The sequence below is a fragment of the Mobula birostris genome, chromosome 10 (genome assembly GCF_030028105.1).
Source record: "Mobula birostris isolate sMobBir1 chromosome 10, sMobBir1.hap1, whole genome shotgun sequence".
Lineage (NCBI taxonomy): Eukaryota > Metazoa > Chordata > Chondrichthyes > Myliobatiformes > Myliobatidae > Mobula > Mobula birostris.
The window spans coordinates 83,559,095-83,585,694 of NC_092379.1; positions in this window are offsets into that span (position 1 = coordinate 83,559,095).

Here is a 26,600-nt window from a genome sequence, read left to right on the forward strand (position 1 = left end):
ATTCAGCGATGTTACAACTTTAATAGCAAACTGCAAAATAACAAGCCACGTAGCACCACAAAACGAGAGAGAACAGATACTTAACAAGGTAACAAGATATCATACCATACCATACCATACCTCATAAAAAATAGTTGAGGCTATCTGGTTTGAATAAGTGAACAAGGATTGTGGATGAGAGTTGAGTTCAAAAGGGCTGCAGGTGATGTGGTGAAAACAAATGGCAGGTAACTCCCTTTAGCTGGGTGGAGACTGGGAGGTGTCTGCCTGTGCAGGCCTGACAATATACATGTTTGAAATTATCTGTATGGATGACATGTAAAACAAAACTTTTTACTATATCTGGTTACATATGAAATTAGTAAACTAAATAATAAACCAAATACTAATTACCAAAGAAATCTTTTCATACTGAGGGTGGTGAATATCTGGAACAAATTGCCAAAGGAGGTAGTGGTTTTGGACAAATCCTTGAACTGGAAATACAGAGAGTGATAAGGACCTAATGTAAGCAAATGGGATTCGTGTAATTATGAACCATGGTTGGCATGGGTGCAATAGGCAGAATGAACATTTTTCTGTGTTGTACACTTCTATGATGCCAAACAATTCACTTACCCTCCACATTCAGTAAAACCTAGCCCACCCACCAGCAATAAAGCCCACAGGTTCCACAGAAATAGAGAGGATACATTGACTCCAAGATCTGCCTGAAGAGAATTGGATCAGACTCATTGATTGTAATATTTTTGGATGTCAAAATATTGGAATGAATGCAGAAGTAAGCAAAAATTGATCTTTAATAGGTAAATAAGCATTATTATAAATAAAAAAGGCAACTCATAAAATAAGTAACCAGATTCTCTTTCCTAGTAGATGGTGACTAAATAAGTACTTCCCTTGGGAAGTAATATAATCGAGAAGGTAAGAGCAGGGTATGAAGAGCAACACCACTGTTGTACAAGGAAAGAAGAAGTGAGAGGGAGTAAAGCCTCTCTGCATTATGCTACATTTGTCTAATATGGTCCAAGAGCAATAATCCCAACTGAATATCAGCAGGGATGGCAGTATGATGTATTGCATAAGGATAAGCTCATAAAAATTTTCTACTTTCTCCAGCCACAATGACGATCTCAGAGCTGGGCAAGGATCACATTGTCATTTCCATATTACCAAAGTGATAGTGAATTTTTATGTAATTGGCTCCTTCTGTGCTGGAGCAGGAAATACTTAAGTCACGCCATGATTTATTGGCCACTTTTGCCTTTTGCTGTATGGTGAACTGTCTACTTTTTATCCACCCTTGCCAGAAGCTGTCAGCTGGATTGCAAACAGCATTGCCAAGACTAAATTCTTTCCTAGGATCAATGATGACAGTCAAGGTGCGTACATTGCTTTCTCAACATTTTGGGCTTAATTATGCCGAGTGCATTTTGATACTGTTAGAACTGTTAATTCTCTCGAAATATTTCAAATATTCACAATTTTCAGAAATGTACATGGTGATAAATTTGATCAAGTGGCCACTTCTGCGCATAGGTCAGGGTGAATTTTCTGTCCAATGTCTAAACCAATAAAAACCATGAAAATTTGATTTAACCTGAATATACTTTTTTTCTTAAAATTCCTCTATGTTTTGTATTGCTTGGATGATTCTTAGTGATGTGCATAAGAAATATATTGACAATCACTCAGAAATTCACTTTCTCCTCAAAAATTAACCATCAAAATTATGTTCTTATTGAAAAGCGAGAGATTTATCATTTTACTCCCATTACTATATGGTTTTATTTCTATATTGTTTTATTTTGTTAGTATTAATGTTGCTTCATTAGTCATTAATACTGTGAATTTTTTGGGTTTTGGAGTACTTGATGTTTCTTTCTTCACATTAATATTGCCTCATTGCCCATTTATATTATCACTTTCATAGCTATTGGAAAATATTTTGATGAATAAAATTTGTTTTAAGTAATAGGATATTTCTGTCATATTTGTTTAAAATTGGACTTGATACTTTGCTTATATTTCATCTGATTGCTTCAGCTAGTATGAGTAGTAGATCATTCTGCTTGGAATCAGTAAGTGGTGAAATGGGTATTTCAAAGCCTGCAGCTAAAGAATTTTACAGTCACTGCAATGTGGCGAGTTTGAATTGTAGTCTGTCTGGACAGACTGGTTGATGACAGGGTAAGGAGTGATGTTATTGTCCATTGTTGAGTTTCCAGACCCTGGAGCTTGAAACTTTTTTCCCCAATTTTTAAAAAAATGATTAAACCCCATAAGTGCCCATGTGTCACTTGTAATTATTTTAACAATAATAATTAAAGAAGAATTAATAGTGGAACCTCAGGCAGAACAATAATACAGTTTATCAATTCATCTTTAGGGTTGAAAAAGTTTTTAAGGTTAGGATTAACATCTCTGATTTGCCAACATCAGATTTTGAGTACCAAGTGTTCATTCTGAAACTAAGCGTAGGACTGTTCAATTCAGTGAGAACTACTAACATGTAACATAGTCGAGCTTCTGTTTAAACATGTTAGAAATCAGTGTTTTTTTTTGTACGTTTTTAGCTATGTTCGGGTAAGAAAATTGTTCTCCAAGAACAAAACCTTTTCAAGCAAATGTTATATCCCAAATGGTTCTCACACTTTGAAAATAGCATTTGTCATACAGTACACATTAACCCACGGCAACTTGAGAAAGAAATGCACATTCTAAGGAAATATTTTAAAGCTGTTAGCCCAGAGTATCAGAACTAAGAGGTAGTGTTACTAAACAATAAATTTGCTTTCTCTGAGAGATCGGATTTAAGGTTAGTGTTTAGAGTCAGGGAAATTTAATGAGGTTTTGAGTGAGATCAAGCTTATGATGGCTCAGTTGGGAAAGGTTTTACTCTGGATGTTAACAAATGGACAATGAAGCAAGAAATATAAAACCATAAAACCATCATTATTTATTCATTGGCAGGGAAAACAATTTGTGATTATTTCATCACTCACAGAAGCAATATGAAATTATTACCAAGGAGCTGCCTTAATGTTAAGTAAAGTAAATATATCATTAAAGTACATATACTGTACATCACCATAAACTATCCTGAGATTCTTTTTTCTTTGGGCAATTCACAGTAAACACAATAGAGTCAATGCAATACTGCGCACAACAAATGGACAAACAAGTAATGTGCAAAACAAACTGTGTAAGTAGAACCAGAAGAAAAAAATATATAAATAAATAACCAATAAATATCAAGAACATGGAATGAAGAGTCCTTTGCCTGCTGGGCCCAGGCGAGATCCTCTGAAATGATAACACTGAGGAATTTTAAAGTTGCTGACCCTCTGCACCTCTGATCTCCCAATGAGGGCTGCTTCATGGAAATCTGGTTTTCTTCTCCTGTATGAGGAATCAGTTCTTTAGCTTTGCTGATATTGAGTGAGAAGTTGCGTTATGGCACCATTCAGCCAGACTTTCAATCTCCCTCCTATAAGCTGATTCAACACCACATTTAATTCGGCCAACAGCAGTGGTGTCGTCAGCAAACACAAATATGTCATTGGAGCTTTGTTTAGCCACACAGTCATAAGTGTAAAGCGAGCAGAGTAGGAGACTAAGCACACAGCCTTACTGAACAGCTGTGCTGATGATAATTGTGGAGGTGACATTGCTGCCAATCCAAACTGACTGGGGTCTTTAAGTGAGGAAATTGAGGGTTCAGTTGCACAAGGAAGAACTGAAGCCTAGGTGTTGGAGCTTATCGGTTAGTCTTGAGGGGATGATAGTATTGAATGCCAAGCTGTAGTCAATGAAAAACATCCTAAAGTATGCATGTTCACTGTCCAGATCGTCCAGGGTTAAGTAAAGAGCCAAGGAGATGGCACCTGCTGTTGACCAGTTGTGACCAGAGGCAAATTGGAATGGATCCAAGCTGCAAATCAGGTGGAGTTGATATGCTTCACAACCAACCTGTCAAAGGACTTCATCACAGTGGATGATAGTCATTGAAGCAGAGTACGACAATCTTCTCAAGTAAAATTGAAGGCTGCTTGAAGCAGATGGGTAGCTCAGACCGCAGAACGGAGAGGTCAAAGATGTAAGGCCTTAAGACCATAAGACCTAGGAGCAGAATTAGATCATTCAGCCTATTGAGCCTGCTCTACCATTCCATCATGGCTAATCTATTATCGCTCTCAATCCCATTCACCTGCCTCTCCCCATATGTTTGATGCCTTGACTAATCAAGAAACAATCAACTACTGCTTTAAATATACTCAATAATTTGGCTGTAGTGTATTTAATATTTCAGTAATATTTGAGTGATATTGTAAATGTATTGTTTAATTAAGGTATTTTTGTTGTTTGCATAATACACTCCAGGTTATATGTACAAAGTATGTGAATAGCATATCTCATTACGGCACCATGTTATATGTGTGCCTTACTAAAGTTAAACTAAGTACAAGAATCTCCTGGCTAGTGTGTTTTTCTTTCAATTAGTGTCTGGATTTAAAAATGTACCAGTGGGGACAAGTAAGTTTTAAAATGAACCCAACATGACTACCTGCCTGTTGAATCACAGCAAATTTTTTATTCACAGGGGAGAGAGATGGTGGAGTTTTTTTAAAAAAGCACAGCACATGATTCGTGGCAAAGGGAGAAAGATGGTCAAGTTAAAACAAAGGCAGAAAATGAATGAAATTCACATGTTCATAAACAGTGAATATCGGCTGATAATAATAATAAATAAATGAAGCAGAACTGGCTGGCTATATCAGAAAGATAGACTCATTCAGTTGCACAAGAGATACCTGGATGATGTACACTGAATAAATTAAGCAGTATTTTAAAACAAATGGAATAGCTGAAGAGAAAAGAGTGCCAGTTTTGCTGAGTACACTTGGTCGAAAAGCATACAGTTTCCTTAGAAGTTTGACTGCTCCAGCACAACCAGCAGAAAGAGGCTTTGTTTTTGTGAATGTAATGCAGGAACATTTAGAATTGAAAACATTGTTGATTTTAGGTTTCATAAGTGGAATCAAAATGAAGGGGAGTCCATTTCAGCTTATGTGGCTGAACTGAAGAAACTGTCTGAGCATTGTCAGTTCAGTGATTGGCTTAATGATGCACTGAAAAATCATGTAGTTTATGGAATCTTACAAGAATGCATTCAAAAATGCTCCTACCTGATGCATAACTCCCATTTAAAAGAACAGTTAAAGTAGCTGTTTCAATGGAAACAGCAGCCAGAGACACAATTGCAGGAATTAAAGTGACGCAATTTCAAGACTGAATTCCAGAGGATATCTAATCATGAAAATGCTGATGGATTGCCCCGTTTACCCTTGAAAAGGAAATACATAAACATTTTTACAAAAGTGTACACTCTTCTTGACATATTCTCCCTAATTCTCTCTATTATGACAGAGATGATCCAAAGGGAAACCAGAAAAGACACAAGCCACTCAGGTCTACATACCAACTCAAACTGGTTGGAAATTACAGTAGAAATTCCAGTTTCCCCATTTTTACCAGTGCCAAGATAAACTTGTCCTTGATGTAGGGGGCTTATGTGGAGATTGAGAGTTTTTGTACCATCCAAGCTGAGAGCTAAAGTGTTGGAGGAGTAACATACTTGCCACTCATGGTCAAGTAGTGAGGTACTACTGCAGTTGTACAAGGCCTTGGTGAGACCACACCTGGAGTATTGTGTGCAGTTTAGGTCCCCTTATCTGAGGAAAGACATTCTTTGCATAGAGGGAGTACAAAGAAGGTTACCAGATTGATTCCTGGGGTGGCAGGACTTTCATATGATGAAAGACTAGATCAACTAGGTTTATACTCTCTGGAATTTAGAAGATTGAGAGGGTATCTTATTGAAAAGTATAAAATTCTAAAGGGATTGGACAGGCTAGATACAGGAAGATTGTTCCCGATTTTGAGAAAGTCCAGAACGAGGGGTCACAGTTTAAGGATAAAGCGGAAGCCTTTTAGGACCGAGATGAGGAAAAACTTCTTCACTCAGAGAGTGGTGAATTTGTGGAATTCTCTGCCACAGGAAACAGTTGAGGCCAGTTCATTGACTATATTTAAGAGGGAGTTAGATATGGCCCTTGTGGCTAAAGGGATCAGGGGGTATGGAGAGAAGGCAGGTACAGGGTTCTGAGTTGGATGATCATCCATGATCATACTGAATGGTGGTGCAGGCTCGAAGAGCCAAATGACCTACTCCTGCACCTATTTTCAATGTTTCTATGTTTCTAAGATGAAAGTCATTGAGTCAGAGAGAAGTAAGCAAAGAAACAGGCCCTTCGACCCATCTAGTCCATACCAAAGTTATTTAAACAGCATTCTCCCATCAACCTACATTGAGAAAATAGCCTTCCATATCCCGACCGTCCATGTAGCTATCTACCCTTCTCTTAAATGTTGAAACCAAGCTTGCATGCACCACACATGCTGGCAGCTTATTACATACTCTCATGAACCACGGAGTGAAGTGGTTCCCCTCACCTTCTCACCTTTCAGCCTTAACACATAACCTCTGGTTGTTGTTCTACTCAACCTTAGTGGAAAAAATTCTGATTGCATTTACTCTTATATATTCTCCTCATAAGTGCTGGATCTAAGCTTTGTCTGGTGGCGTGAGATAGATCAGCAGGTTGAGCAGCTTGCCATTCAGTATGCCTAATCATCCAAAGGTGCCAAGAGCAGCTTCTCGCCATCCCTGGGAATCCCTTGCAGGGCATTTCAAGTGGATTTTGCTGGACCATTCATGGGCGTAGGAGTGGCCGTAGCAACAAAGTGGCCAGAACTGTTCCCAATAGCCTCCACTACAGACTTACACACTGTTGATGAGTTGAGGAGCTCTTCTCAAAAACAATGTTTCAGAACACTTAGTCAGTGACAACAAAGCACAGTCTGTTGTGGGACAGTTTCAGTCATTCCTAAACATAAATGGAACAAGGCATATAATATCTGCACTGTACCACCCAGCGACATATGGCTTGGCAGAAAGGCTTGTCCAGAATCTAAAGAATGACTGCAAGCAATGTCAGCAGAACAAACTACACTGGCACAGAGTCAGAAGTTCACCACTTTCCTCCTTGCTATCACAATGCGGCACACTCCACAACCAATAACTCACCAGCAATGCTGTTCCTGGATTCTGTCTTGTGCCCATGCTTGGATCTGCTCAAACACAGTCTCAAAAGAAGTATGCATGACAAACAGCTGAGACAAGTTGAGGGCTCCTCAAACAAGAAGGTTCGATGTTTCACTCCTGGACAAGTAGTCCTGGCGAAGGACTTAGAGGTGATCAAAAGTGGATAGTTGGAAAGATGAAGATGGAAATGGGCCACTCTCCAACACAGTGTAGGTTGCATCTGATGTCACCTGGAGATGGCACATCAATCAGTTGAGGAGAGCAGAGTCAATTGTTAGAGAAGTAATGTGTCCAGAGCTGTCAGAACCACTCCTCCCAGTCCCAGAGTCAACTCCTACAACCACCACAGAGGGGGGCCCCAGAACCTGAGACTGTATCACAGTCACGTCTCATCTGCCAAACAGTATGACCACACCCCAACGCCTTGTCTGGAGTGATGTTATCCCACAATCATAAGGAATCTCCATAGCAATTAAATTTTTAGGTGTGAATGGAACAACTTAAGATAGACTATGCCATGGATGTCTGTATAGTAGTTTTATTATATAGTATCCTGTGCCTATAAAATGAGAAGAAAACAATACAATTCATGTTTGAGTTGAGATGCATGCTATATTGAGTTGGAGTTTATAGCTAAGCATGGAGAAGTGTAAAATATTTAATATTTGATTCATATTATAAATATATCGTTTGATTAAGCATTTGTTGTTTGTTCACACAATTCCTTACAGATTTTATGTAAAAAGTATGTGAATGGCATATGGTTATGATATTGCATCCTGTGTATAACTCCCATCAGGTCTTTTTACCCTCATAGTTTCTTAACTCTAGCGACAAGGATTATGTATCTTCTGATCCTTTGTCACCTTGTCGTAAGGTTTTTCCAGCAGAGCCACCCCACACCCTTTGCCCACCTCCCTGTCCTTTCAACACAATGAGCTTCCTTGGATGTTAAGATCGCAACTACGATCTTCTTTCTGCCATGACTTGGAGATGCTCTCACGTTATACTTGGCAACCTCCAACTGTACAACAAAATCAAGAACCTTATTCCATATACTGCATACATTCAAATATAACACCTATATAATATATATGATTATAACAATAGTAATATAGTATCTACATTAGTCTGCAGCTCAATATTCAACAGAATCACACCCTTAGTTCTAATCTACATGCTCCAAAATCTGAGTCTCTGTACCTCCTTCTGCAACTGGATCAGTGACTGGGAGACCACAATCTGTACAGATCAGAAATAACATCTTCTCCTTGCTGATAATCAACACTGGAGTGCCTCAAGGTTGCGTACTTAGCCCACTGCTCTACTCTCTCTACACCCATGACTGTGTGACTAGGCACAGCTTAACCAGCATCTACAAAGTTGCTAAAGCTTCAACTACTGTAGGCAGAATTTCAGGTGGTGAAGAGGAGTGAGATAGATCAGCTGGTCAAGTGGTGTTGCAAAAACAACCTCGCAATCAATGTCAGTAAGACTACGGAATTGATTGTGGACTTCTGGAAGGGGAAGTCAAGGGAACACACATCAGTCCTCATCTAGGGATCAGAAGTGGAAGGGAGGAACAATTTCAAGTTCCTGCAAGTCAACACCTCTGAGCCTGAGCCCAACATTGATCCAATTACATAGAAGGTACGGCAGAGGCATTCTACAAGAACGTGAAGAGCAAGAGGATGAGCCGTGTGAATAGGACCAATCAGTTGTGATAGTGGAAACATGTGCATGGAGTAAGAGGTGGTAGCAGAGGTACTTAATGAATACTTTGCTTCAGTATTCACCAGGGAAAAAGACATTGGCAATTGTGGGGATGACTTACAGTGGACTGAAATGCTTGAGCATATAGACATTAAGAAAGAGGATGTGCTGGAGCTTTTGGATAGCATTAAATTAAATACGTCACCGGAACCGGATGAGATATACCCCAGGTTACTGTGGGAAATGAGGGATGAGATTGCTCAGCCTCTCATGATGATCTTTACGTCATCAATAGGGATGGGAGTAGTACTGGAGGGTTGAAGGGTTGCAAATGTTGTTCCCTTGTTCAAGAAAGGGAGTGGAGAAAACCCAGGGAATGATAGACGAGTGAGTCTGGGTTCAGCGGTGGGCAAGTTGTTGGAGAAGATCCTGAGAGGCAGAATTTATGAGCGTTTGGAAAGACATAATCTGATAAAAGATAGTCAACATGGCTTTGTCAAGGGCAGTTCGTGCTTAATGAGCCTGATTGAATTCTTTGAGGAAGTAACAAAATACATTGATGCAAAGCAGTGGATGTAGTGTATATGGATTTCAGTAAGACATTTGATAAGGTTCCCATGCAAGGCTCCTCAGAAAGCAAGGAGGCATGGGATCCAAGGGACCTTGCTTTGTGGATCCAGAATTGGCTTGCCCACAGAAGTCAAAGGGTGGTGGTAGATGGTTCACATTCTGCATGGACGTCGGTGACCAGTGGTGTTCTGCAGGGATCTGTTCTGGGACCCCTTCTCTTTGTGATTTTTATAAATGACCAGGATGAAGAAGTAGAAGAGTGGGTTAGTAAGTTTGCTCATGACACAAAGGTTGGGGGTGTTGTGAATACTCTGGAGGGTTGTCAGAGTTTACAGCAGGACATTGATAGGATGTAGAACTGGGCTGAGAAGTGGCAGATGGACTTCAACCAAGATAAGTGTGAATTGGTTTGTTTTGGTAGGTCCAAATTGAAGGCAAAATATAATATAAATGGTAAGACTATGGTAGAGGATCCGAGAGATCATGGGGTCCATCGATAGGACACTCAAAACTGCTGTGCAGGTTGGCAGTGTTGTTCAGAAGGCGTTTGGTGTGTTGGCATTCGTCAACTGTGGGATTGAGTTCAAGAGCCGTGAGGAAATGTTACAGCTATATAAGACCTTGGTCAGACCCCACTTGGAGTACGGTGTTCAGTTCTGGTCACCACACTACAGGAAGGATGTGGATACTATATAAGGTGTGCAGAGGATATTTACAAAGATGTTGCCCAGATTGGAGGGCGTACTTTATGAGAATAGATTGCGTGTACTTGGCCTTTTCTCCTTGAAGCGATAGGAGATGAGATGTGACCTGATACAGGTGAACAGTATAAGGTGACAAGGCTCATTGCTCGTGTTGATAGCCAAAGGCTTTTCCTCAGTGCTGAGATGACTAACACGAGGGGCGTAGTTTTAAGGTGCTTGGAAATAGGTACTGAGGCTGAGGGGATGTCAGGGGTAAGTTTTTCACACAGTGAGTGGTAGGTGCATGGAATGTACTGCTGGCAGCGATGCTGGAAGCGGATACAATAGGGCCTTTTAAGAGCCTCTTAGATAGGTACATGGAGCTTAGGAAAATGAGGGCTATGCACTGGGGAAATTCTAAGCAGTCTCTAGAGTAGGGTATATGGTCTGCACAACATTGTGGGTTGAAGGGCCTGTAATGTGCTGTAAATTTTTATGTTCTATGTTTTATATTTAACTCTCAGTTTGGCTGGCAGCTTAATCTAGAGGGGAGAAGTGTCAACCTCCTCTAAGCATAGCCGACCCTCAGACCCTCACTCCAGGTCCACTCCGTCCGGCGGTCTACTAACTCTCTCCATTTGCATCTTCTCTCCTCATATCTCCCCGGCAAAAGACTGTGAAATCTCTGCTCCCAGACCCACAAGAAAGAACAACATCCCTCTCATTGGATAACCTTCCAGCCACAACCCAAACATTGCTGCTACAGAGAAACCATTACATTAGCAGTGAAACCTTACAGTGTGTTACATATACACATACCATTACATATAATTTATCCATAAACAGATTAAAGCATACACTCAGTGCCCATTTTATTAGGTGCCTCCTTTATCATCAAGCCAGAATATTATCAGTTCCCATGTTGAGCTGCAAAAATTGCTTGAGGTAACACAAACACCAGATTAAAAGGCAGTGAAGCATTTAAAGTTTCTTGTTCTTTTTATGTTATCAGTGAAATAATTGGTGAAACAAGTTTTGTACATAATAAGTTTGATCTTGAAGTGCAAATGCGATAGCAATTTTCCCAATAGGTAAACTGAGATAATCATTCTGTACCAAATCCCAATATCAATAAATTGGCTGCTGAGTGCATGTTTGTGCTCTTCTGCCCATACATTTCAACATTCGCATGTTGTGCATTCAGAGATGTTCTTCTGCACACTACGATTATAACATATGGTTACTTGAGATACTGCTGCCTTCCTGTCAGCTTGAACCAGTCTGTTACAACTACGGACTCTGCTGCAGGGTCTACGTGCCCCTACAGGTGGGTTGTACAGCAGATTCGGCAATTACACTTGTGAATATGGAATTGTCAGCTAATTACTATTTCATTATGGTATATTTAACTCCCTTCTTTTCATTGTAGCACTTGATGAGACTTGAGCAAAGAACAGCAACGTTACACTGCATGCTTGCATTCAGCCTTGCCTAAGAAAGTGGAATATCGAGTCAACTGATGTTGAAGACTGGCGGTATTCATTTTACATTTAGACATTCCTTTCATCTAGTTTTCCATTTCAGAGTTTTAATTAATGACCCTGTTTATTCTAGTGTTTATTGTTTTTTTTTCCTCTTAAAATACTGTTCACATTAAAGGCGTGAATGATTGACATGCTTCACTGTCTCTTCCTCTCTGCACTTGGGCCATATCTGAACATAGAGACAGCATGTCTCAACCACTCAAAGATGGATCCAGCAGAGAGAGAGCAACTGATCTTGGCCCAGAGATTCGTTGTTCAGGTAGGGGACAAGCTACAGGCAATTGGATGTTTTTCAGGAAAAGTTACTGAAGCAATGAGGCAGGTAATCTCATGCCGACAAGTCCAGTCTCATCTAGAGGAACAGGTATCAACCCTCGCAGCAACTGTTCAGTGGCTTACCGTAGATGATCAGAGTCAGGTCTCTGTGATATCCACTCTCATGGCTGCCGTCTACAAACTCACTGTGGACAACCAGTGCCAACTGTTAGCAATTAGTGCTCTTGCCAATGCAATTCGGAGGCCTCTGTCCACCTCAGTCCCATTCCCAGCATCTTGCAGGTCCCCCTTCTCTGCTGCCCCAACAACCTCGGCCACCACTGCTCCCACTCCTTTACCCAGCCCAGCCCAGTCACTGGGTTTGCCCCCATCTGATGAAAACGCTCCCGTTTTGGTTTTTGTGGATGGATTCTCCAAGGCTGCTCACTTCATTGCCCTTCCTAAGCTTCTGCTGGCTCATGAGACAGCCACAATCATGGTTCAGCATGTGTTTAGGCTCCATGGCTTCCCCCAAGACATAGTGTCTGATTGTGGACCACAGTTTACTTCCTGGCTTTGGAAAGCTTCCAGCTGTCCTGTGCGAGCCATGGCCAGCCTCTCGTCAGGTTTCCACCCCGAATCCAATGGCCAGACTGAGAGACTGAACCAGGAACCCGAGACAATCCTGCGCTGCCTTGCCTCTTCCAGCCCCATGTCCTGGAACTCTCAATTGGTTTGGGCAGAGATTGCCCACAATAATCTCCAGTCGTCCTCCACTAGTATGTCGACTTTTGAATATCAGGAAGGATCCCTGACCAGGACATTGATGCAGGAGTTCCTGCTGCTGAATAGCTGATCCAGTGCTACAAACACTCCAGGAGACGAGCCAGGGCTTCTTTACTATAAGCCGGGAAATAACATGTCTGGTAGGCTGATCGGCTATGCTAACAAGTGAGGCCTTTCAAGCCAGAACAGGAAGGCTGGATGGCATCTGGAAGTCTGATCTTCGCCTGAAAATCAAGAGCCACAAAGTGGCTCTGCACTTCATGAGACCATTTGTAGTGGAAAAGGCTGTCAAAAAGGTCTCGTATAGATTGCGTCTACCAGTATCAATGAAGATCCACCTGTGTTCCATGTTTTCCAGCTCAAGCTGGTTACTACCTCTCTCTTGGCCCTAGTCACCCCCCCCCCTCCCCCTTCTCCCGGTTGGTAGATGGCTCCCTGGTCTATACTGTGTGGCAACTCCTGGCCTCTTGACGGGTATATTGTAAGATCCAATACCTTGTGGATTGGGAACAGGATGGTCCTGAACAACATTCTTGGATCCTGCCGAAGAACAACTTGGACAAGGCGCTCATCTGTTGTTTCCAATGGGCACATGTCTGTGGCATCTCAGGAGCTGCCCCTAAGGAGGGGAGTCCTGTCACAACCACAGACACTCAATGCGCTCATGAATATACGCCTTCCGGCTAATTACTGTTTCATTCTGGCATATTTAACTCCCTTCTTTTCGTTATAGTGCTTGCTGAGTCTTGAGCAAAGCACAGCAAAGTTCTGCTGCCTACTTGCATTCAGCCTTGCCTGAGAGAGTAGACTGTCAAGTTGACTGACACTGAAAACTATCGGTATTCCTTTTACATTTAGATATTTCTTTCAGCCACGTTGTTGGCATCTAGTTTTCCATTTGAGAGTCTTAATTAATTGCTCTGACTGGTCTAGTGTTTACTGCTTTCTTTTCTCTTCAAATATTGTTCGCATTAAAGTCTGAATGATCAACTCGCTTCAGTGTCACTCTCTCCAAACTTGAGCCATATCCAAGTGCACTGACACAGTCTGTTCATTCTCTGATCTCTCTCTTTAACAAAGCATTTTCACCAATAAAATGGCTACTCACTGGATGCTTTAAAAAAAATTACACAATTCTATGTAAACTTGAGAGACTGTTGTGCATGAAAATTCCAGGAGATCAGCAATTTTGGAGATACTGTTTGGTACCAGCAATAAATCTAAGGTCAAAGTTGCTTAGATCATATTTCTTCCCCACTCTGATGTTCAACATGCACAACAATGAACCCTTTAAATTAGATTAGATTAGATTAAACTCAACTTTATTGTCATTGTGCCGAGTACAGATACAAAGCCAATGAAATGCAATTAGCATCTGACCAGAAGTGCAAAATAATAGTATTATTTACAAAATAACTGCAAATAAAAAGTAAATGCTACAGCATACAAATATAGAAGTACGGAGAGAGTCCAATATGTGTGCAATGCTGCTTAGCGCTGTGATGTGAGGTTCAGCAGGGTCACAGCCTCAGGGAAGAAGCTCTTCCCGAGCCTGCTGGTGTGGGAGCGGAGGCTCCTGTAGCGCCTACCAGATGGGAGGAGAGTAAAAAGTCCATGGTTAGGGTGAGATGCATCCCTGATAATGCTTTTCACCCTGCACAGACAGTGTTTATGGTAGATGTTCTCAATGGTGGGCAAATGGGTGCCGATAATCCGCTGGGCAGTTTTCACCACATGCTGGAGTGCTTTGCGGTCCGATACAGGACAATCGCCATGCCACACTGAGATGCAGTTGGTGAGTATGCTCTCAATGGTACAGTGGTAAAAGTTCATCAGTATCCTGGGACAAAGGTGAGCTTTCTTAATGCTTCACAGGAAATAAAGGCGCTGTTGCGCCTTTTTGATCAGGATGGAGGAGTTCAGGGACCAGGTGAGATCATTGGAAACGTGGACACCAAGGAGTTTGAAGCTTGATACACACTTCACTACAGCTCTGTTGATGTAGATGGAGACATGAGTGTGGCTCCTAGCATGCCTGAAGTCCACAATAATCTCCTTGGTCTTCTGGGTGTTAAGGGCCAGGTTGTTACCGGCACACCATGCGAACTGGTGCTAGACCTCATCCCTGTAGGCCGTCTCGTCATCCCCTCTGATCAGGCCAACCAGCATGTTGTCGTCTGCAAACTTCATTATGGAGTTAGAACTGTGTACAGGCACACAGTCATAGGCAAAAAAGGAGTACAAAAGAGAGCTCAGCACACAGCCTTGAGGCACGCCGGTGTTCAGGGTTAGACTGGAGGAGGAGAGGTTGTCTATCTTAACTGATTGTGGTCTGTTAGTCAGAAAGTCCAAGGTCCAATTGCAGAGGGATAAGCTGATACCACGCTGGCGAAGTTTGGCGATCAGCTTTGAGGGGATCACAGTATTGCCGAACTAAAGTCAATGATCAGCATTCTGACATAAGAGTTGGGGTTGTCCAGGTGGGTCAGGGCAGAGTGAAGTGCCGTGGAGATGGCGTCCTCAGTTGATCTGTTGGTGCGATAGGCAAATTGATAGGAGTCCAGGGTAGTGGGCAGACAGGATTTCAGATGTGATAGAACCAGTCTCTCAATGCACTTTGTAATGATGGGGGTGAGTGCAACTGGGTGGAAGTCATTCAGGCCCATGGCAGTGGAATGCTTCGGCACTGGCACGATCGTGGCAATCTTGAAGCTTGTGGGGACAACTGCCTGTGCCAAGGACAGATTGAAAATGTCTATGAAGACCCTGGCCAACTGCCCTGCACAGACTTTGAGCACACGACCAGTATTCCATCCGGACCAGCTGCCTCCCATATATTCACCCTGCTCAGGGTGGCACAAACATCGGAGGTCAAAAGTAAGAGAGGCCGTTCACCAGGTGGGAGATCTGCTTTGAGGGTGACCTCCTTGTTCCCTCGGTCAAAGCGAGCGTAGCAGTCATCAGGGAGGGAAACAGAGCTGGAAGGGGGCACAGTACTAAGTGGTTTGAAGTCTGTAATGACCTGTATGCCATGCTACATGTGTCAGGGGTCCGAGGAGTTGAAATGCTCCTTGATTCTCTGTTTGTATATGTGTTTAGCCTGAGAGATTCCTCTCCTCAGTTTGGCCCTGGCTGAGCTGTAAGCCTGCCGGTCTCCAGACCTGAAGGCTGAATCTCTGGCTTTGAGCAGGAGGCGAACTTCTCTGTTCATCCATGGTTTCTGATTGGGGAAAACATTTATTTGTTTTTGTGATGTCACTCCATCTACACACTTGTTGATGTGCTCAAGGACAGAGTTGGTATATAAGTCAATGTTAATCTGAGGGTCTGTGGTGGCATGGGCAGCAAATGCACTCCAGTCTGTGCATTGGAATTGATGCTGAAGAGCAGAGTCAGCCCTCTCTAGCCAGATCTTAATAGTCTTCATTGTGGGTTTCACACGTTTAATGACCGGGCTATACTTGGGAAGCAGAAACAATGAAAGCTGGTCTGACTGTCCCAGGTGGGGGAGGGTAGTGGCTTTGTAAGCATCAGCCACACTTGTGTAAACATGATCTAAGGTTTTATTTCCGCTTGTGGTGCATGATACATTTTGGTAAAATCTTGGAAGCACGGTACGTAGGTTGCAATGATTAATTTTTGTTGTCTACCTCTATCTCCCATTCACCTGCCACTGTCTCCCAACTTCACGCTCTGCTCCAATCTCCTATCTGACACAACTAATAATCTTTCACTCATCAATTCCACCAACCTCTCGAACTCCTGTCTCCTCACCAGCGACAATAAAGGCTCGGTCTGGATGCAATGTCTGCAGCTTGCTAATAGTGGCACTGAGGTCTTTCATGGCTACTTTAGCATTAGCATCTGGTGGAACATAAACTGTAACAGCAATGATGCATGCAAACTCTCGTGGTTGATAAAAAGGTCTGCACTTAATAATCAGGTATTCCAGATCAGCAGAGCAATAAGTGTCAGCAATGGTAGAGTTAGTGCACCATGATCGATTCACGGAGATACATAAACCACCTCCTCTACTTTTACCTGTCGCTGTTGCAGCTCTGTCAGCCCTGAAGACTGTGCGCCCTTCCAGTTCCACCACGTTGATTGGGACATCACTGTTTAGTCACGTCTCCGTAAAAAACATGACATTGCAATCCATAAGCCTTCTTTGTGTGAGGGTCCAAGTCCTTAGTTTGCCCAGCTTGTTCGTCAGGGACCGAACATTGGCGAGGACGATGCTAGGTAGCGCTAGCCAGTGTGGGTTTAGCTTTAGCCTAGCACGCAAACCTCCACACTTCCCCCGTCCTTGTTTACGGTCTCAACACCGGAGCTGGGCCTTTCCGGTTGGAGCGAGTTGAATGCAGGTCTGCGGTGTCCTTATTAACTTCGGAGGTAGTTGGTTGAAGTTGAATGGATAGTCCAAAACTGTGTTGGTGCATCGATAGTTAAAGTCCAAAGTGACTGTTTGCTGTAAGTGTAGTTCGCATAGCCGAATCGAGCGAACACGCAGGAAACAAGCAGATAAGTTAACACTATTTTTCAAAATCCGGTAAGACACTGAACTTCACAATACATACGCGTTGTTGCCATTTTAAACCCATTGACTTGACTATGTCTGTTTGCTTTGATGCATTGAATTTCTGCTACATGATTGGCTGATTAGTTATTTGCATTAACGAGCAGATATGCCGGTGTCACCTTTTAAAGATGTCCTCATTGCTGGGGAGGCTAGTGCCCATGATGGAGCTGGCTGAGTTTTCAACTTTCTGCTCCTTTTCTGATCCTGAAAAGTTGCCTCTCCCTTCCAGACAATATGTCAACACTGTTGCCCAGAGACCTTGGAGAACAAACTCCCACTCCTCGGTCTGAATGTACCACTGACCAACTGGATATTTGACTTCCTGACCAAGAGATTTCAGATAGTGAAGGTACACAACCGCTCCTCCCGTCCCATTATCCTCAACATGAATGCCCTCAAGACTGTGTGCTGAGCAACCTGCTGTACACTCTGCTCACACAAGACTGCACTGCCGAACACTTGAGTAATCACACTGTCAAGTTCACCGGTGATATAACAGTGGTATGGCTCATCAGCAACAACAACGAGTCAGCCTACAGAGAGAAGGTAAAAAAGCTCGAGGCCTGGTGCCAGGCAAATACACCACAGCTCAGCATTTAACACCATCATCCCCTGAAAACAAATCAGTAAACTCCAAGACCTGGGCCTCAACACTCCCTTGTGCAATTGGAACCCGGATTTCCTCACAAGTAGACACGAGTCAGTTCGGATTGGCAAAAACATCGCCACAATCTCCATCAGCACAGGAGCTCCAGAGGGCTGTGTACTTAGTCCCCTGCTCTACTTGCTTGACACCTTTTGACTGTGTGGTTTAGTACAGCTCCAAATTCATATTCAAGCCACTGATGGCACCACTGTTGTCAAAGGTGCTGATGAATCAGCATACAGCAGGAAGGTGGAAAATTTGGTTGAGTGGTGTAATAACAACATACTCTCACTCAGAGTTAATAAGACCTAGGAACTGATTGCAAACTTCAGGAGAGGGAAATCAGAGGATCAGAAGTGGAGACGATCGGTAACTTCAAATTCCTGGGTGTTACTATCTCACAGGACCTGTCCGGGACCCATCATATAAATATAATTGTGAAGAAGGTTTAATAGCAATTCTACTTCCTCAGGAGTCTACGGAGATTTGGTATGTCATCAAAACCATGGCAAGCTTCTATAGATGTGTGGTGGAAAGTGCGCAGACTGGTTACATTATGGCCTGGTATGGGAACACCAATGCCTTTGAACGGTAAAACTCCCTGAACCATTGAGCACATCTACATGAAACATTGCCGTAGAAAGGCAGCATTCATCATCAAAGATCCTCACCACCCAGGCCATGCTCTTTACTTGCTGCTGGCATCAGGTAGAAGGTACAGGCGCCTCAAGACTCACACTACCACGTTCAAGAACAGTTACTACCCCTCAATCATCAGGCTATTTAGCAAAGGGGATAACTGCACTCTTTTAAGAACTCTTTTGTTTTGGTATTTGATACTCGTTATTTATTGCTATTTATTTATATCTGCAGTTGCACAATTTGTTGTCCATTGATCCTGTTTACAGTTGCTATTCCATAGATTTGCTAAGTATGCCCACAAAAAAAGAACCTCAGGGTGCATGTGGTGACATGTATGCATTCTGATAATAGATTTTACTTTGACCTTTTGAATTAACCTCTTCATCAATGTCAACAAGACAAAGGAGATAGCTATTGAGTTCAGGAGAACTCATATTATTCACACTCCTCTTTACATCAGTGGCACGGCAGTGGGAACTGTGAGCACTTTCAAACTTCTGGGCATGCACATTGCACATAACCTCTCATGGTCCCTGAACACATCCTACATGATTAAGAAAGCTCACCAATGCCTCTACTTGCTGAGCAGGCAGAAGAGAGCTAGAATATGTCCATCTACTACATATTAATGTCCTTCTATGGATGCGCAGTACAGAGCATCCAAAAATGCTGCCTCACTCTATGGTACGGAAACTGCACTATGGTGGACAGCACAGCTCTGCAATGAGTAGATAAAAATGTGCAAAGCATCAGTAGCAGCAAGAACTCACTGTCAAGGACATATGTACAGAAAGGTGGCTGAGGAAGGCCCATAATATCATAAAGGATGCACCCTCCACTTGTCCCAGTCCCATCAGAGGTGCAGCTACGTAGCTTCTACACCAGGACCATCAGACCCAAACGCAGTTACTATTTTTTTTTCCAAAAATACCTTATTCAGAAATATTACAAAATAAAAATAATTACATACAGGAAAAGAAAACCATTCGTTGACTGTGTCCTTATTCAATACAGTTATTAACAATAAAATTTTGCGTTGACTCTGTTCATTTATAAATGAAATATGTTTAAAGTAAATCATGCGTTTACTCTCAACCCTTGGTCAAGAGTTAAGACTTATTAACAATCAAAATTTTCAACAATAAAGGCAGGCAATGGCTCTAATACTTTCCCAAATTAACAATTCCACCCACTCCTTGGGCACCATGTTGATTATCTGTCCACACCGCTGATGAGGGTAGGTCTCCTCCCCACCCAACCTCTCCCCCTCCTACGGGTGATGAACGTTAAACTGTGGTCCTTCCCCACCGCGCCTTCGCGGTGGCCGCACCAAGTTTGAGTGCATCCCTCAGAACGTACTCCTGCAGACAAGAGTGTGCCAGTCGGCAGCATTCAGTCACGGACATCTCCGTCAGCTGGCAGACCATCAAGTTTCGGGCCGACCAAAGAGCGTCTTTCACCGAATTGATGATCTGCCAGCGGCACCGGATGTTGGTCTCCGTGTGCGTCCCCGGGAACAGCCCGTAGATCACGGAGTCCTCGGTAACGCAGCTGCTGGGCATGAATCTTAGTACTGTCCCTTCCATTCTCTTCCACACCTTCTTTGCGAACCCACAGTGTGCAAAGAGGTGAGCCACTGACTCCACCCCATTACAGTCCTCCCGTGGGGTGTGGAGGAACCGTTCCAGGCGTACAGGAGGGATCTGACTGGGAGGGCCCCTCTCACCGTCAGCCAGGCGAGGTCTTTGTGCCTGTTGGTGAGATCTGGCGATAAGGCATTTTGCCAGATGAAAAACGTAGTTACTATCCTCAAGCAGTAAAGCTTACCAATACCACCACCTGCTGACCCACTACACAACAACCCCCCCCACCACTACTTTATCATCTCCTGTCAAAGTCACGATGTACAGACTCTCCTGTATGTAGCATCATTTTATGTACATACAATCAATGTATATTAGCAAGCCAAGATACTAAGATGGCGCTGCTTTGTGATCAGCTACTTTATACCCATAGATAAAAAAAATTCCATTCAGATTTGTAGATAAAAGTTAACCAATGAGAAAGCACTATTCAAATAAAGTAGTCCCCAAAGAAGCTTCTAGAATCATACAAATGTGATCACTGATGTACATTATAAGCCGTTACTTGTGTATAAATAATTATATAGTATATAAAATTGAGATAATTAATTGTTAAATAGCAAAAAATAACAATTAAGCAGTCTAATCTCAGAATTTAATGGTCAGATGCAACTATCCTAAATCTTAAATTAACAAGCTGGTGTACCTAATAAAGAGGCTACTGAGCATACATGATATGTCATTGTTTTTTAATTTCAAATTTCAAGCATTGGAAAGTTTTAATTATTCATCAGAACTAGATTTAAAAAGAAATGATATAACTCTGTAATATGGGAAGATTTCTCCCAAATTGTAGAGGTTTCAATCTATGAAGTTAGACACGAAGGAAACACAACTAATTGAATGCTTATCCTTTTTAAACATGAACAAGAAAAAAGAAAAAAAGGCACCAACAGAGAATCAAAAATCTCTTCCTTGTTATACAGGTAATCCTATCTAAAGTCACCTTTGCCAACTCCCTCAGCTGTGGCGCAGATGCACGAACGAGACTAATCAATGTGTTTGTTAGCAAGATCAAAATATCCAAGCTGAGAAGCTGTCTCTTAGCAGTCTTACTTTTAACAGCCTTTTATGCATTATAGACTGTCTCTCCATCTGAAAAAGGCCAAATTTCACTTGTCTCACTTTGCAACTCAGTCTTGTTGCAGTGGTGATTAGTTTTAAGAGCCTTTACTCCATTTTAAAGATTACTTTGTATTCTAGGGAGCAGAAGCGAAGCTGGTATTCAAGATGCAGTGTCAAAATCACTATTGCATAATCACAGGTGGCCTCTTTGACATATTCAATTGTTTTGGATGCACAACATTTTATTGACTCTGTTGATTATTGTTCTGTATTAGCAAAATTTATTTAAGACAGAATCTACTACGACTACCTATTTTTTCCCTGTAGCTTTTGAGATTGAGCATTGCTGCATCTTTCTTCCCTTCAGAGTGTAAAATGCCTCTCAACATTTAGGTAGCCTGCAGACAAAAACACATCAACAAAGCATAGCAATCTAGATATATGGGAATATAGATAAGGACAATGGTTGGCACTGATACTGTTGTAGGGAAAAGAATCATGAGGGATAGCAACTAGTAAATAGGGATGTGCATTGTGCTATATGGGGAACCACAGACAAAACCCAAACACAGAGGCGTGGAATGTAGTAGTGATGATGTCCAAGGTTCCGGAGTTTCATGAATTATATTACAGCGTGCACCTATTGTTGTAATAGAAAATTGGATTTACTGCTTGACCTGTGGACAATAATTTCACTCTGTAGTCAGGACCTTGTTCATTACTTAATTAAGTCTTCCCATAGCTATCAGTTTGTTTTCAAAATATAGTTTTACTAGTAATTTTATTAATTAAGAATATACAGTAAAAGCTCAACCAAATTCATGCCCTAGTAGATCAGTTTGGACTGGTCTGCTGGGATGCAGCAGTTTTTAATAGGATGGAGGGAGGAATCGTCGACTCAGGCCTAAGAGGCCAGCGTCGGGCCTTTTCATGCCTTACAAGGCGTGAAACGAAAGACTGTGTGGCACGCCACTCCTCACACAGGCATATAGCAATGTGTGGTTAAGTGCCTTGCTCAAGGACACAACACGTTGCCTCAGCTAAGGCTAGAACTGGCGACCTTCAGATCACTAGACGAACGCCTTAACCACTTGGCCACGTACCCACGTTTTTAATAAATCACCTGTTATTTTGAACCTCCATGTATTCTTTCAGTTTGCTCCTCCAATTGGCACTGCGAGCAGGGTACCCTGCTGAATTACAACTGGCTATGAGGCTCCTGGTTGGGTGATTGGTTAGGGAATAATCCATTAGTTGGCTACGACCAGTTGTAGTAAAGAGAGGCCTGGGAGCGTCAGAGTTTGATGTCGGAGAGCTGGTTTGGGGTGTCTGGTTAATTTGCAGATGGGGTGCAGGTAGTTACAATTTGCAATTGATTTAGAAAATGAATTGACTATCCATTTCTGGAGATGGGATCTGGGTGATTATGGGTTACAAAGGATTTGAGAAATTGATTGACTAACCAATGTTATTAGAAACATAGGTTTGGGGAATCAGAATTGTAGACACTATAAGGTATAGTCATGGTGGAAAAAAGGAAGCCTGAGAAAACCGGGGAAGTAGTGTGGGAACTAGAAGGATCCCTCATACAGACAGTAGTGCACCATAACCTTAAGTTAAAACAAAAAAAATAATAAAGAAGGTTTACAATCTATGAACTAATTGCTTGGTGGAAGGAACAAGGGAAGGGCAACTGTGAAAAATCTGTATTAATAGTAATAGCATTATTAATCACCAAACTAGCTCAAAGCACCCTAATTTTGGAGCAAATGGTAGGCAGTGAAAGCCCATATGCACCCACAGCATGATGTAGATTGGGACGATTCAGCTCCTCCAGAGCATGATGTAGATCGGGACAATTCGGCTGATGAGTAAGGAACTCGTAATAAAGTTTCACAAACTTCACCCTTTATAGAGGCAGCAGCGGATGCCTCAGAACTAGCATGCCTTCGGGGTGGCTTTGTTGAGGTGACATCTGTTTGAACATCACGTTCAATCCATCACGTTCAATCCATGGACAGTACCCCATTAAACTTGAAGCAGAGGCTACAGTGGTAAAGATAGTCACAAAACTACAGCAACAAGGAGTGATCTGAAAACCACTTTCGTTATGAATTCTCTAATCTGGCCAGTACACAAATCTAGTGTTTCCTAGCAGCTAACCATTATTTATTTATTAAGATACAGTGCAGGATGGTCCTTTCTGGTGTTTCAAACCATGTTGCCCAACAATCCCCAATTTAACACTAGCCTAATCATGAGACACGTGGCCAAGTGGTTAAGGCATTGGACTTGTGACCTGAAGATTGTGAGTTTAAGCCCCAGCCTAGGGAACGTGTTGTGTCCTTGAGCAAGGTCTTAATCACACATTGCTCTGCGACGACACCGGTGCCAAGCTGTATGGGTCCTAATGCCCTTTCCTTGGACAACATCAGTGTCGTGAAGAGGGGAGACTTGCAGCATAGGCAACTGCCAGTCTTCCATACAACCTTGTCCAGGCCTGCACCCTGGAGAGTGAAGACTTTCCAGGTGCAGATCTATGGTCTCGCAAGACTAACGGATGGCTTTACTTTACTTTAATCATGAGACAATTTACAATGACCAATTAACCTGCCAACTGCTACGTCTTTGGATTGTGGGAGGAAACTAGAGCTCCTGGAGGAAACCCATGTGTCACAGGGTGAACGTACAGACTCCTTACAGGCAGATGCAGGAATTGAACCCGGTCGCCTGTACTGTAAAGCGATGTGCTAACCACTACGCTACGATGCTGCCACCAAAAATATCTCACTGTTATAAATATTATACCTCTCTGAACAAATAAGTCACTTGGGAGTATCCCATAGTGGTGAATCCATCTGTCATTTTGAATGGCCTGAGGCCAGAATAGGATATTTTTACTGTCTTAGATGTTGAGAATGTTTTTTGGTCAATTATAGTACATCCCGATAGTCAGGGTAAGTTGGCTTTTACTGTCCAGGGACAGCAGAAAAGGCTGCCTCAGGGTTTCCATAACAGCCCCACCATTTTCAATGAATGTATAGCTAAAATAATTTTCCCTGTTCTCTTGGCAGATACAGCAATATAGCAGTATTCATCAATATGTGGATGATATTCTAATTGCATCTCTGGGAGAGAAAGAGCACATCCAAGTGATTTTGAGGACGTTACAGTTTATCAAAAAATGCAGGACTGAAGGTAAACCCCTCCAAGGTACAATTTGGATGGTCTCAAGTAGCATATTTGGGACACAGGATTAGACAGAATGAGAAAATAATACACTGAATGTAAAATAGCAATTCTTACACTCCCCTGCCTGTACATAGTGAAGGGAATCCATCAGATTTTAGGACTCAGAAATTAATGACACAGTTGTGTGGATAATTACACTGAGGTCGCAGAGCCTCAGCAAGCTCTTGTAGGAGGAGGGAAACTGGGCAAAGAGCAGGTGTAATGGATGCTGGAGTTAGATCAGGCCTTTTCTTGTCTAAAGCAAACCCTAACTGCAGCTAGACATGAACAGCTTGTTCCATCTTTTGTTTTGTGACAACCAGAGGCTGCTTTTTATCAAGAACATGGTGTCAAGCTGTAGCAGGTAGCATATTATTCTGTAAAACAGGACCCTGTAGTGGCGGGAATGCATCGATGTATGTAAGTGATAGATTATGCCACTTGGGCTGTTGGACTGTCGGAACCTGTTACTCTGATAGGTCAGATAGTTTTGAACACACCTCATAGCATAGTCACTTTCTTAGAGGTAGGGAAACTACGGGCTGTCTCTGACAGCAGGCGAGCAAAATAGGAAGAAGTATTGTTACCTGCTGACAAAAATGTACAGATAAGAAGGGATAATCTGGCTAACCCAGCCCATTTGATAGGAAAGGACTGATCCCCACAAGAGTCCATGGAGTTAATGCGAAGGCCTAAGGAGTGAGTCACAGCAGAGCCACGCTTAGAGGGAAATGATGTGTTCACCTTGTTTGCAGATGGGTTTTGGCACTTCACAAACAGCATGGGCTATTGTAGATAAAGAAGTAAACAGCATGGCAGGAGGAAAAGTCTTGGGGCACAGGACAGCACAAGCAGCAAAACTAAAAGCCCTAATAGATGCATTTAAATTAGGTAAGGAATAGAGGGTGAATACTTTCACAGACTGTAGATACCCATTTGGAGTAATACATGACTACAGGGCAGATTGGGCAAGGGATCTCATCAGGAGGGCGTATACATCATGAGGAAATGATGAATGAGTTAGCTGAAGCTGCTAAACTGCCCAAGGAAGCGGCAGTCATAAAGGTCATAAAGCGCATAGAGGGGTAGACACCCCTGAGCAAAAGGAAAATGCAGTTGCTGATCCGGTGACTAAGGGAATTGTGGAGGAGCCTGGTCCAGTCCCAGGAGAGGTAGTAATGATCAGGGAGGTGAAGAAGGAAGATTTATTGGTGATGCAAGAGGGGCAACTTCAGAAGAAATGCGGATTTGGGATCAGGCAGGAGCACTGCACAAAGAAGATAGGACATGGCGAGAAGGTGATGGTGACCGTGTAGTGGCCCCAGGGTGCATCAGACCTACATTGCTAAAAACACAGCATGGCTTAACTCACATGGGGTGGAATAAGATGAGAATCCAGCTAGAAAAATACTAATAGTCGCCAGGGCTGGAGAGAGGTATTGCTAGTTTCTGCCAGCAATGTATAACACGTACAACAGTGTGACACAGGAAAAGCAATTAAACTCTAACTAGGACATCAGCCCCAGCCTAAAGGTCCATGAAGCAACTTCAGATGGACTTCACAGGGGCATTGCCCCAAATTAAGGGTAAACAATATTGTTTAGACATTGTTGATCTCTTGACCAGCTGAGTGGAAGCATTCCCGTGTCAGGATTGCTCCACCAAGATGGTGGCCCGGGTGCTGGCTGACGAGGTAATACCCAAGTGGGGAGTACCGGACAGGCTTGATTCAGGAAGGTGGACACACCTACTGGAACAGCAATAAAGACAGCTTGCATGTCGTTTGAGGTCAGACAGAAGTCTCACATTCCATATTGATCTCACACCTCTAGTGGAATGGTTGAGAGAATGAGTCGCACCATAAAAGAGAGCATATTGAGGGCCCTAGTGGAGACCAGGAAAAGTTGGTCTGCAGTCTTACCAGCAGTGCTGATGTAGTTATGAGTGAGCCTTGCTTGTGTGACAGGATTTATTTCTTTTGAGTTCATGACAGGATTGGCTAAGCAACTATCAGAGGATGTGATTACAGGAGGACAGGAGTGCTGCAGTAGCAATTACAGGATTACCTAGTCCAG